The sequence below is a fragment of the Trichosurus vulpecula genome, chromosome 7, assembly GCF_011100635.1.
Source record: "Trichosurus vulpecula isolate mTriVul1 chromosome 7, mTriVul1.pri, whole genome shotgun sequence".
Lineage (NCBI taxonomy): Eukaryota > Metazoa > Chordata > Mammalia > Diprotodontia > Phalangeridae > Trichosurus > Trichosurus vulpecula.
This window is the reverse complement of record NC_050579.1, coordinates 176,243,522-176,258,573: the sequence shown is the minus strand read 5'-3', so window position 1 is coordinate 176,258,573 and position 15,052 is coordinate 176,243,522.

The following is a 15,052-nucleotide window of genomic DNA, read 5'->3' as shown; positions in this document are numbered from 1 at the left end:
GGAAAATCACAAGACTTGGATAAAGGAGATTCCAATAGTCCAATGCTTTGATTGGATCATTGGAAATTTGGAGAAGAGTAGTGTGAAGTAAGGTTGTAAAGGTAGAACGAAACATTACTATAGAAGGCCTTAAGTGCCAGTAACAATTAATGCTCTCCTGATAAACAATTTGATAAACCTTTGAAGAGTTTTGAGCAGAGGAATGAAACGGCCAGGTTTGTGCACAATGGATATTATTTTGGTTGTCCTGGGAAGTTAGGATTGAAAGGGAGAGAGAGAATGGTAAATCAAGTTCTGCTAGAATAGTTGCAGTAGTCCAAGATTGAAGTCATGATAATGTCTGTACTATGATGGCAATGGAAATAAAGGAAAGGGGACAAGTGCAAGTACATAATCAAATGTATCAAGAGAATTGGATAATTTTTTGGCTATGAGAGATGAGAGAGAGGGACATTTCCCATATAACATTTAAATGTTTTATATTATGTCAGGGAATGCTATTGTGGTTGACAAAAAGTCAATTTAATTCAATGTGAACAAATTAAGTACCTATTCTCTGTGCAGAGGAAACAGAAGCACTTTGTCTTTGAAAGATAAATCCATTTGTGGACATGCTAAATGTAAGCTGCTGGCAGAACATTTAGGTAAACATGTCCTAGAGTCATTTGGAGATGGAGGTCTAGAGCTCAGGAGAGCATTCACAGCTAGATAAAGATTTTGGAGTATCTCATGGAGGTGATATTGGAAGCCGCGACAATGGCATATTATTGAGAGAGAAAATGTATACTGAAAAGGAGGATTAGATTAAGGGTAGAAACTTGGGCAAAATCATCCTGGGGACCAGGAATTGTCCATTAGTGGTTTTTGAGATAACAATTTCAAACTCCAAGCAGTCAAAGAGAGTAGTAGGAAGGTAGTGAGGAATTTTTTGAAAGATTTGATAGTGGAAGGGAGAGAACAATGAAGATAAGTGTTTAACTTCATTGTAAGAGTTCTTACATTGACAAGCAATATACTGATAATCTTTTAGAAATATGTAATGTTCATATCCTACATTTTACTACATTGATGATATGGGCAATGCCTAATTATCTGAGCGGATGGAAAATAAAGTAGAAATGAATATTACAAAATAAGAGAATATTGATTCATCATTTATGATGACTAAATAGCTTTAAGACATCTAGAAAAATTTCAAGCTTAGGTGAATAGCCTTTCTGGACTCTTTCTTCCATACTATTACATCTCAAGAGAATAATCCACAATTTATTTCTGACACTTAGTTCATGAACTTGGGTTGCTTAAATCCAACCTCAAACATTTAACTGGATGGGTGACCCAGAGAAATTCATTTAACCTCTTTTTGCCTCAGTTTCATCAACTCTAAAATGGGAATATTAATAGAATCTGTCTTGTAATGTTGTGAGGATCAAATGAGATAATAAATGCAAAGTGCTTAACACGGTGCCTAGCAAATAAGAATTATATGCATGCTTATTCTCTTCTCCTTTCCTCCATGTAAGAGAATGATGGTACCTCAATAGTAATAAGGTATTTACGAAGAGGAAGGTTCTGGGGATAAGGATAATGAGTTCAATTTTGGACATGTTAAGTTTAAGATGTCTATAAAACATCTATTTTGAGATGTCCAATAGGCAGCTGGAGATGTGAGACTGGAGCTCGACACAAGTTAGGCCTGGACAAATAATTCTGGGAATAATCTGCATAGAGATGAGAGATGAATCTATTGGAGCTGACAAGATCACCAAGTGAAATCATATATAGGGAGAAGAGAACAGGGACCAGAAGAGACACTTGGAGGACACAACTGATTAATAGGCCAGATCTCAATGAACATCCAACTAAGACAAATGAGAAACAAAAGACAGTCAAGCAGCAGGAAAACCAGGAGAGAGCAGTGTAATGAAAATCTAGAGTAAGTCAATAAACATTTATTAAGCACCTACTATGTGCTAAGTGCTAGGGATTAAAAGAAAGCCAAAGGACAGTTTGTGCTCTTGAGGAGCTCTCAGCCTAATGGTGGAAACAAGATGTAAACAACTACGAGCAAACTAGATTCATGATCATTTGGAAATAACCAATAGAGAGGATTCTCTAGAATGAAAAGGAAATGAGAAAGATTTCTGTAGAAGTTAGGAGACCAAGTTGAGGAGGGGCAGCATTTCAGCCATATAGGACAGGAAGTATAAATTCCTTGAGGAGTTAAAGTGTATTGTTTGAAGAAGAGCTAGGCAACCAGTGTCAACTGAATCACAAGGTACATGAGATGAGAGGGGTATAATGTGTATATATTAAAAAAAAAGAAAACTAGAAATGTGTATATGTTGGGGATGGGACACTGATTTTGAAGGGCCCTGAAGACCAAAAAGAGGATTTATATTTGATCCAATGTTGCCATTGGAATTTATTGAGTGGGAGAGGGAAGGGTGAGATAAGGTTAGACTTGCACCTCACTTTAGGAACACGTTGACAGGGGACTGGATATAGATTGTAGCTGGAAGAGATATATGGGAGAAAGAAGTGAGGAAAAGAGATTTCTAGACAATGCCAAGGGCTGTGGAATGGTCAAGAAGTATAAGGATTGAGGAAAGGTCATTAGAAATAATGATTAAGAGATGACTGGTACCTTTAGAGGCAGTAGTTTCAATTGAATGATGAGATCATAAGCCAGACCATAGAGAATTAAGAAGTAAGTGAAAGTAAAGGAAGTAGTGGTGACTATTAAATTCTTCTTAGAAATTTTAAGTAGAAAATGGAGAAGAGATATAGGATGGTAGTTAAAAGGGAGAGATTGATCAAGGGAAGATCTTTTGAGGATGGAAGAGACATGGGTAGTCAGTAGACAGGAAGAAATTGAAGATAAGTGAGAGAGTGTATATAAGTAAGAGGGAAAACTGCTGGAGATGGTGATAGAATTGTATCACTTGTGCATGTAGAAGGGTTTGCCTTGACAAAGAGAAGGGTCATCTTTTCATGGAAAATAGAGGGTACAGAAAAGTAACTGCCGTGAGGCATCTTAGTGACACATGATGAGGAGAAGAAAAGAGGAAACATTTTGCAATTTCCCTCAATTATTTCAGTGAAGTATAAGGCAAGGTTCTCAGTTGAAAGAGTGGGGGGCCAGAGGACCCATGGAAGGTTTGAAGAGTGATGAAATTATTTGGAAAATCTATCAAAGAGAGTGAAATTGTAAATCATTTAGGAAGGCATAAAAGAATTGCCTTTACATAGTGAGGACCCAAGTGAAATTATGTTACATTGATCTGAAGTCATCTTGGTGTGTTGGTAAACAAAATGGCCTTTGTTTTCTTTGAGTAATCCTTACTAGGTGCTAAGCCCCAGGCCCAAACCCCTATTAGGTGTAAAACCTTAGTGGGTGTGGATTGGCAACTAAGGTGGGGCCCAAGGTGGGGCTAACTCCAGGGAGGGCCTAGTTTACATGTCTCGGACAGCAGAGGCCCTTAGACCACATGGGTTTAAGTCACCTTTTTGTGATGATTTTAGGTCACGTGGGTGAGTCGCATGTGTGACTCACCCCTGATGCTGAAAAAGATATAAAAACCAGGGATTGGCTGTCTGTTTTTTGGAGCTCTTTGCTAGCCAGATTGTTGAAACACTTGGTTTCATGATTTTTCTCTAGTTTTCATTCAGCAGAGTGTGTATAGGACAGAAGCAGCAGATGTTGGGAATAATCCAGGCTGAGACTTTGCAGGACAAGATCTTTAATAGGATAAAGGGAAGGAAAGGGGAAGGGAAAACGTCTTTATATAATACTTAATATATGTCAGATACTGTGCTAAGTGCTTTAAAAATACTATCTATTTTGATCTTCACAACAACCCTGAAAAGTGAATGTGAGGATAAGGTAGCAAGGGACTTGAAAAGAGGACAGTGCTGAGTTGATACATTGAGCCAAGTGGTAGTCCTTCGTGTTCTAGCACCATGAGAAGACAAGATTCTCTGGAATGAATTAAATGTAGCAATATTCCTCCTGGTAAAAATGCTTCTACGAAGTTGGCACTGGCATCTAATGCATGCACACCATGAATGGGCAAGAAATGCCCTGATCATATGCATATTTTTCATTATGTATCAGTACTATATCACGATAACATAACAAATAGATCTCAGAAATTACAGGTAAAGGCTTCATATGCCTTTTTCTCAATGGTACCCTCAGCTACAAGTCATATAACTTGTTGCTAACACATACAGAGCCATCATTAAGAAAACAAATAAATAAATCTGTCTCTAACACTAGATAGGAAATTGAGGAGCTAGTAAATTCAAGAGGAAAAAGTGAAGACTTTAAAATCTTTGACTAAATTCATTTAATGAAAAATTCCAAAATGTACATCTAAAACACAAAGCAGATAACCAAATTAGCACCAAAATCTCAAATGAGTTTAAAAAAGGACATTCCTTAGATCAAAAATTTCGAATAAGCCTTTTTATAGTTTAATTGCAAGATTCCAATTTGCTAATTAGTTATATCAAAATGAAGTGGTTTTTAAAAAACTGTTATCTCCTATAACCACCAAGAATGACCACATTCATTCACAGTAATGTATAAGTTAAAAAAAATCAGAACCTACAAACCATAGTGTGTCTATAAATAAACATATGTATGTATGTAATATATGTATAAATGTGCGTATGTGTGTACACACACATGCGTGCATGCACACACACAAACATATCAACTGTTGCCCTGGTTAAAAACAAAAAGAGGGAAAGTAGAAATATGAAAAAAAGTATATGTAAGGATAGATGTCAAAAACCATGACAGAAGCTAATTGAGATCATTATTAAAGATCTATGGAAAGTCATCAGAAGACTGTATCAATACATAGCAGGTAAATGAAGTCTTAACTTGAATAGTGTGTCACACAACTAAAGGTAACAATAAAGAAACTTGTAGAAAGGGACTTAGGGAAGAAAAGCCTACCAGAAATTCTATATCCTTTTGATTAATTTTGAAAGCAAAATTCAATAGTTTAAAGAGATATAAGGAGTTGACAGAACATAACAGAACAAAAGATACAATTTATCATCAATTCAAAACATTATTACAAAGGCTTGAGAAGTAAAGTAATCATGTGCAAAACAGATTCTCAAGGAGGAATATGGGAAATTTCTAGTTGTTTACATAATTGAAAGAATCCCATCTCAATAATTAATACCTATGAAATACCACTTTAATGCATATTTTCAGAATTTTAAGAGGCACTATGATCGATTTGGAAAATGTCCCATGAAAAAACCCACACAAGATTAACAAAACCTGTAAGACCCATTATTCTAAGGCATCTTTAGATATATTGACACATACTTTCCAGAAAGGTGGAAGAATCTTTATAGATAATTTAGAGCATGATATTTTAGAGCAGTCAAAACATAACTTAAATACTCTTAGAATAAGCATCCATTACTTCACCACTAATAATAAAACCTAATATACACATATATTATATATAATATATATAATATGTAATATATATATATATATATATATATATATATATATATAGAGAGAGAGAGAGAGAGAGAGAGAGAGAGAGAGATTGAATTTGTCAAATGTAACTGAAAGTACTCTGACATAACCAAAATCTAAGACTGGAATCATGAAGGCCTTCCATGCACAACATCCCCATGAATTTAGCAAACAACAAGCTGCCAAAAAAGTGTCAAACAAATGGCCTGGTCACTTGAGGGTTTGTTTGTCAGGACAGTTGAGTTTGAAATAATTTATGGCAATTCAATTATGATGGCAATGGTCATTTCTACCAGAAACTACAGAAGGGTTATCCTTAAGGACCAAGGACTTAATGATTAATGTAGATTGTGCAACATAGATTATGCAAGGAAAAGATAGAGACAGAGCAGCACATCATAATTAGTACCTTGTGAATATCTTGTAAGACATGACTTGGTAGCTAGAAATAGAAAGCAAAAGCTCGCTCTCTTGCATCAACTAACCACTAACAAATTATTGAGACCACAAAATGCCCTAGAGAACTCAGCTATTAAATTAGATTAGAACTATACTATCATCACCAACTGAACTATTGCTCACAATCACTCAGGCAAAATATTGATTCATAAAAAAACCCTTATGATCAACATTTTAACAGTTATTACATCCCAAATCCTTGTAATCCATAAGCTACATTGCACAAAATAACTTTCAGATCACAGAAACTTAGCCCAGGGTCACAAAGGTAGTTAGTATCCAAAGCAGGATATTAATTGATGTCTTCCTCACTTCAGGTCTAACATGTTATCTACTTTGCCACATGCTCTAAGTGTGCAGTATTCCCTGAGCTGTCTAATAAATATCTTTGTTTTCAATTTGGGTTCCTATCTTTGACCCACTCAGATCAGATCATTTTTTTTTGTTTGGTTTGGCTTTATTTTTTTGTTTTTTGGTTATGCCTTTCCCAAAACGTAATAACTCATAGTTGTGAGATTTCCCCAAAAATAGTTAGAGAGAGGACACTCACTGATGAGGGTACAGTCTCTGGGAACCCCTTTGAACTCTCCATGAATCTTCCCACTAGATCTGGCCTCAGCTGAAGCCATAAGCTTTTCCTTATCACTAGACCCAAATCTCTACCTGGCCTAGCCCTGCTTCTTCCCACCCTTAATCCTATCAAAATCCCATTCTCTTGGTTCCTAGAGTCTTGACCTCTAGTCACCCCAGTCCCATCAAGATCCTCCTTAAACCCCTCATCTAATTACCCCAGGCTACTCAACCACCCCTCAATCCCTCCCACAATCTTTCTGTATATAAATTTCATCTTGCCTCCATGAAGGGCTCAGATTCAATCTAGCTCAGTAGATTGAATCTGGCCCACTTGTGAAAACAAGTGTCACAAAGGGTGGGATTTCTTAAGACCACCCAATATGGCAAATCCTTAATAAACCTTGTTTTTTTCCTTGGCTGAGAAGGCTTGAGTGGAATTCTTTTGGCAGGACTCACCTTGTTGGTGTTTGGGGCCTCAAGCACCCCTAATAACATATGGTTCCCTTACTACCTCATCATTTTTCATTAACTTCATCATTACCACTGTGAAAGCAATCAAGAAAGGCTTTGTGATGAAGGTCATGTCTTGAAGGGAGAGAGGGATTCTTTGAGGTGGAAGTGAGGAAGGAATGCATTCTAGAAGTTCAGGATGGCCAGTGAAGAACTACAGAGATGAAAAATAGAGTACTACGTGTGACACAGAGTTGTTCCTGTTCAGTTGTGTCTGACTCTTTATGACCCCATAGACTATACTGTCCGTGGGGTTTTCTTGGCAGATACTGGAGTGGTTTGTTATTTCCTTCTCCAATGAATTAAGGGAAATAGTGGTTAAGTAACTTGCACAGGGTCATAAAGCTAGTAAGTATCTGTGATGAGATTTGAACTTAGGTCTTCCTGACTCTAAGCCTAGCACTCTATCCCCTAAGGAAACTAATTTGGTTAGGTCATAGTGTGTAGGAAAGGAAATAATACATAAAGAACTTGGAAAGATAGGCTGAGACCATTTATCTCAGGGCTCAAAAGCTAAACAGAAGAGTAGCCACAATTCAATGCTATTCCCACTAAGCAATGCTCACACAACCTCTCTAGGACCGAGTTTCCTCAACAAGGTGAAGTCTAAAGTTCTTCCCAGCTCTTAACTTCAAAGTTGATCACCATGTTCATTTTTTTCATTCTTAACTCATGAAAGATGGTCCCAGAGTTGAACTGAGATTTGCATTGAGGGGGAGGAGGTTCCAAAATGATTGCAATCACAAAATCATGAAGTATATACATACATAAACTTTTTGGAAACTGTTGGGGATAGGATGAACCCAGGTAGAATGAGGTATGATTTGATCCAAAGTCAGCAGGCAGGCAAACAATGCCTGGGGTTGTAGGTGAGCTTCTAGGACCCAAAATGTTTCCATGGGGTTAACAGTAGAGTGAGGCCCCATGTGGAACCAAACAGATAATGAAGGAGGAAAAAAAAAAGACATTTGTCAAGCAAATTAATAGTAAAAGCCAATGGGTTAAAAAAGGGAACAGCAAAGACTTAGCAGCAGCATTTACATGCAAACAATTGCTAATGAGTCTTATCTAGTCATTAAAACAGATTGGCAGGGCCTTTACTTGCCAACATTTTATCTGTAGTTAGTTTTCCTTATTGTATTTCTTTAAAGACAGTCTGTAATTCAGATTTTCATCTAATTAAGTTCAATCTCATTGCAATCATTCAAGTATTGTAGGTAAGATATCATTGGGAGATTTAAATTTTGATTGTTAATTTATTATCTGTGTGACCCAGATAAGTCCCTTCACCTCTCTGAGTACCAGTTTCCACTTCTATGAATTGATGTGGTTATAGAAGATGATCTCTAAGGCCCCTTTCAACTAAAAAAAAAAAAGAGCTGAAATAAGGTTTTCTCTTTGCTTCAACTAAAACAATGACTAAGAACTTGCCTTCTACTTATCCTTCTAACCTTGTTTCATTTTCTTTCATACTATAAAGACAGCATAGTATACCAAGGAGAGCACTGAGCTTATTGTTAAGAAGACCTAAATCTCAAGGTCCCTTCTGATTTGTCTTCTTAATGCAGATTAAGGGATTGGAAAACCAGTAGTCTGGAATAAGGAAACATGAAGCTTACAACAAGATAGCCAATTTTATTGAAGGGAGATACTCATAAAATGAAGGGCAGTCAGGGAGAATAATGGACTTGGATCCCCAGGAGTATTTGGGCATTCCTTTGGAGCTCTGGAAGAAATAGAGCACCCCTCTCCTCAAACCAATAAAGTCTTGATGGGGTATTGGCTGTGAAAGCCCCCTTGAGCTCTCTTGGAATCTTCCCACTTGATAAGGCATTTGCCAGAGGCCATAAGCCTTCATTATCACTAGGCCCAAATCTCTTGTTACCTTTACACTAGCCTACCCTCCACTGTTGGTCATCTCTAGGTAGCTTTCAGCTATTTCCCACCCTTAATCCCATTCTCTGGTTCCTGGAGTCTGACTTCTACTCACTCTAGTCCCATAAAATCCTCCTTAGACTCCTCCTCAAGACCTTCCCTGAACCCCTCCACTCATCCCCTCCAGAACCACCCCTAGATCCTCTCACAGTCTTTCTGTACATAAGATCCATCTTGCCTACATGAAGGTTCTCAGATTCAATGTAGCTCAAGGTTCAATATGGCCCCCTGGCATTAGCGTCACAAATGCTCAGGCTCCTTAAGAGTGTACCCATTATATGGTGAATCTTTAATAAACTTTGTTTTTCTCTTTGGCACTAAGAAGGCTTGGGTCTGTTAGAAAATACTCTCATTGTCTAGGAATAAACAGTACTCATTGGAAAGCCAGGAACATTTTAGTTATATTTTACATTTATTCAGTCTGAATAAATGGGTACGTCTCCTGAACAGAGTACAGGAAGAGTACAAGGAGTCAGGTGGACTCCAGTCCTTTTATTGACTCCCACTTTGAATCTCCTGCCAGGCTCTTCATTGGCCAGATGCAACCCCCTGACTGCCATGTCATGCCCTCCTCAAATGGGTTGTTTAAGCATGCATACAAGCCTCTAACCTTTCACCTGACCAGAAGCCTGGTCTCTGCTAGATCACAGCTCTGATTAGAACTAGTTCTAATCATTCACCTGATTTACATTCTGCTAAAGGTGGGGGGGGGGGTGAGGAGGAAGGAGGGAAAGGGATATTTTCAACTCTTTGGAAACAAAACTGCTCCCACCATTTCTTACAGATTGAATTCATTCAACAGGACCTGGCATGTTGGTATTCTGGCCCCTAAACCTCATCATAATGGTTCCCAACAGTCCAGTAGGTTTGTCATAAGGTTCTTATCCAGATCTAACAGGACTAGTAATAGGGAGAAGAGTGAAGAGTTTGAACCTCTTGCCTGGTGCTGATTCATGCTAGTGGGTCAGAGGGAAGACTCCTGGGAAATTGGAGACTAGTTGATATTCAAACTCTCCATAGAAGGGAAAGAGATTTGAGCCACTATTGCTGGACTTAATCTGACAGAATCACTAGTGGGATTTTGAATTTCCAGGGGTCTCATCATTTAGATATTAGTTAGGGTACTATATTCCTTACTAGATGGAATGGCCATGGACAAATTGCTTAACCTCTCTGTGTCTGATGTTCTTATATGAAATGGAGAGAACAGTATCTGTAAAGTCTTAGAGGTTTGTGTTAGAATCAAATTAGAATATTATCTTTAAGCTATTTTCAAGTTTCAACGTATTATGTAAATGCCATCTATAATTATTACTATGCCCTTCATGAATTCATGTTTTTGCTAGACTGACCTAGTAACTCTTACTTTTATATTTGTCTTTCAGGATCATTTTCTCCCTTCAAAGCTTAGCTCAGCTGCTGCCTTTCCCAGGGAGCCATACTGAATAACTTCACCTCCTCCCCAGCTCTAATTGTTCTCTCTTCCCTAAACTAACCTCTTCAAACCCATCTGGTAAGTTCCTTGAGGAGATGTAGAATTTTATTTCTGCCTTTGTATCACCAACATCTAGATTAGGTCTTTGGATGTTCATGGTATACACTTGATACATGTTTGATGAATGGAATGGAAAGAGACAAACTCGCCTTTTCCCCCTACAGCACCCTTCTCAAGGTCTTTCTATTCACCACCCCACACTGGGGCTGGAAGCCATTACTTTTCAGATCATTCTCTTTTGCTGCCTGTCTTCTCCCTATTTTATTGGAAGTTTCCTGACAAATACAAATATAGAAGTATGGCTCAAGATGCAAGTTTTCTATTTGTTATGTCACTTCTCCTGGAAATGTCTTGTAAAGCATAATCTCAGGTTGAGCCACCCCTTTGGTGGATACACTTACACTGTAGTGTTTTTTTTCCTAATCTATTTGCATGAGGTTTACCCAGTAACAACAAACAACAACAACAAACCTTTACAAAGAAATTTATTTGCAAAGTCCTTTGCATATATTATCTCATTTTAGCTACACAATCCTATGAGGTGTTTTGATTATCTCTATTTTACAGCTGCTGCTGAAGGTGGTGGTGGTAACGATGAAGATGATGAAGATGATAGCTTTATATAGTGCGTTAAGGTCTGTAAAGCACTTCTCATGTAATTACCTTGTTTGATCCTGACAACAACCCTGTGAGCAATATCCCATTATAATCCCCATCTTGAAGATGACATGAGACAGAAAAGCGATTTGCCAGGTGTCACACAGCTGGGGAGTGTCTGAGGCCAGATTTGAATTTAGATCTTCTTGATTCCAAGGCTCTATTCACTGTACTACCTAGATTCAGTTCACTATGATGAAGTAATTACTTTTGAAACAATTTGTGAATCAGTCTGAAATATCTTAATAACACAATGCAATCAGAAAGCATAAGCTTCTAGGCATGATATTTCAAGAGCTTTGTGTACCTGGAAAGAAGGAACAACAAAAGGTTCAGTATGTCCTGTCCCTGTTGATATGTATCTATCATGTACTGCTATGCACTACTAGTTCCCAATGGAGAACATACAATAATTAGAGTAGTAAGAGAAACACACACTCCTAACAATCTACCCTGATTCTGTTGTAGGTTAGAGGGCATAGCTGGAGTCTCTCTTCTGACAAAAAACATATTAAATATGATATTCCTGGTCTAACGCTATATACTTCCCTGGAGATTCCTACTTTTAATAACCTTCAGTCTAATAGATAAAGCAGAGGGCAGTAATCACTGCTGGAATGGATTTTCTGGCAGAATTAGACATCACCTCTAGGAATCAATAATCATTTGAAGCTAACAGGGTGATTAAATGACCTTCTTTTTATTTTCCTTCATGTTGAGTTGCTTTTTCATCTTGATTTAGAGTCACAGGGTTAGAAACAAAGATAAACCGAGGCCTTGGCACATTACAGTAACTAAGTGTGCCCTCCCTCCCCCATTTTCAGAGTAAAAGCATTCCCTGCCTTAATCAAAGCTTCGCTAGCCAATCAGGCTGTGCAAAAGGATAAAACTAAAAACCTCTCGACACAGAATATTAATATGACCACCTCAGGCTACTTCTTGTTTTTAAAGTTCCACACCATTAGCTTTGCTGGAGCAGGTGCTATATTTTTATATTTAATAATTTACTATGCCAGAGTTTGCTTGGGGATAGCTCTGTATTGAATGATAACATTTTCATTAATCCTTTTTCATCTATGTGGTTTCTTCCTCCTTTCTCTAAGCAGTCCATAGAATAAAGACTTGGATGAATATGCCTACACTTTGCTCCCAAGTGATGGCGAGTGAGTTACATCTGATAACTGTCTTCCACCAAGTTTCAAGATGCAGCAACAACCCCAGGGAGAACTACTCATGCCTTGTCTTACCTCTTATCCTGAAAAGAATCATATTTTTTGAGGAGTTAGCTGAAGCTTTTCTTTTTAAATCCTCCTAAAATGCTCAAAGGAAATGCCACAGAGATTAAAAGGAGAGAAAGATTGAGAGAGAGGGGGGGAGAGAGAGAGACGGAAGAAACTGATAGTTGTAATCAAATTGTTCATTTACCCACATGTGTGAAATGAGATCACTGGTAGAGAGCTGTCATATTGATCTCAACATAGGCCACATTTCTCCCCTCCACCCCCACAAAATCTGGATTGTTAAACCCAAGTGCAATGGATAATTGCTGCAATTTTCACTTTCAGTGTTCATCAATTTGTTTTTCTTTCCAAAGATATTTCCTTTAAGGGTTGCAGCCTACCTAGAAAGGCCAATATTTGAATTATTATGGTATTGTAAGAATTATTGACAATGAACTTTGGGGATCTAAGGGACCTGTGAGGTCATCTAGTCCAATATCTCATCTTTATGTATTAATTTCCAGTGGGCTATATGCAATAAATAGCTTTGTAGCAAAACTCACTTTCTTCCTTATCCAGGAAGTTAGAGAACAGAGCTGGAGTCTTTATTCTATTTTTAAAGAAAATATTAAATATGATAGTTTTCTATAGTTAGATTCTATTTCTTAAGTAGTAATGCTCCTTACTTTAATAGAGAATTCACATTTCACAGCTTATTCTCAACCTCAGGCCTGTGAATTTAATTTTAGGATAGTTCCAGTTTGACTTCCATTACTAACTGAACCTGCTTCTCCTAGCTTTTAAAGAAGGAATCTCTGTTGAACAATTTTCACCTTTACATGCATAACACATGTCCCAGTCAGATTCTGGATCTCAAGAAACAGAAAGACAGTCAAATCCAGCTCTTATCTAATCATAACATTTCTAAATGGCAAACCAACAACAGAATACTCACAAAAAGGATACAAGAAAAAAATGTATTTCTGACTCAACAGCATCTTGAACCCCAGTCCTGGGCTAGTTCTGGGAAATATAGTTGCATATGTAAAGGGAAAATCAAGCATGTCCTGAATTATAGGAATCATAATGGGCTAGAGGGGAGGGGATGAAGGTTGTTGAGGGAAGGGAAAGATACTGTGGTTTTCTGCTGAGGTAAACAAAGAAAGCAGGAGGAATTCTATTGTCGTTGTTTTGTCTGTGTGTGTGTTTTTTTTAATAAGCAGACTTCAGTTACCCTAGTTTAAGAAGTCCTGCCTTAAACTATGTCAATCATGAATAGGTTAAAGGATAAACAGAATAGTTGCTAGAATTCCTTTGGTGCCAGGACCTTTATATGTGGATCTTTCGGTCACTGTAGCTGTTTCTATACTCCTATTCCTTTTCTGCCTCTGGGGGAAAAGACCAAATCTTATCAATCTACAATACAACTAAATACTGGCTTGCATATGAAAAATGGTGACTTGCAAATGTGGGGTACTCCTTCAGCCAATGCTCACCTAATAATCATAATAACCAACATTTATATACTACTATGTGCCAGATATCGTGCTAAGTTCTTTACAAAGATTATCTCATTGGATCCTGGCAACAATCCTGGTAGATAGTTACTATCGTCATCCCCATTTTACAGAAGAGGAAATTGAGTCAGAGTGGTTGAGTGACTTGATCAGGGTCACACAGCTAGTGAGTATCTGAGTCTGGATTTTAACTCAGGACTTCCTGACTCCAGGCCCAGTTCTCTATCTGTCCACTGTGCTACCTAGCTGCCTTGACTATGACTTTGATGTCATAAATTTTCCAGTGGTTATCTGATAAGATGCTTTTCAGTACTTCAGGTCAAGATTCTGTGGTTCAGTCATTAGCAGATATAGTCCCAGGGAGAAGCTGCATGTGATACAAATCATTTAACTTAGTTCAGAGAAGCTCTTCTCCAGAAAGTTGAACTAGTGTTGAAATGTCCAAGTTACAGGCTGACTACAAACTCCCTTCCTAGACCACTGTTCCCTGCTCCCTCATTTTTATCCATGTTAACCCAACCCTTCTGTGTCTCTATACCACTAAAAATTACTTTGTGTTTTATATATTATATATGATATGTGTATATGTTGTTTCAAAAAAATAGAAGCTCTTTGAAGGCGAGGGCAGTGAATACCTTTGAATCCTTAGTACCTAACACACTGTGTTGCACATAGTAGATCATTAATAATTCTTTAATTGAATTGAGTTTAATTGAATGAAGTAATTAAAAATTATGAATGATCCTTAGTTCTGTGTTACCCTGTACCACTTCTGTAGTGACAGTGATGAATAGAAGTGTGAGCACCAGGTGCTAAGAATCATACAACTTGTAAACTTTCTGCAAACAGTAATGTACCTGTTGTGACTCTACAGAGTGATCTCTGTCCAATAAGCACTGAATGAATATATTACTGGAGGAACTGAATCACATCTATTGAAATTCTGACTGTAAAATGGAATGATAATCCATAGAAATGTTGCAGTATGAAACAGAGGTGGAACTAGAAGACAAAAATTCCTGATGCTGACAGCTCTCTATTCCTTACATTACATCTATATTTCATGTTCCATTTCTTTTTTAACCATCCCTCCATCAATATGTACCTATTTTGTTTTCAGTTCTTTCCTACCACAATAAGTGCTGATAAGAATCTTTTATTAAATATTGGA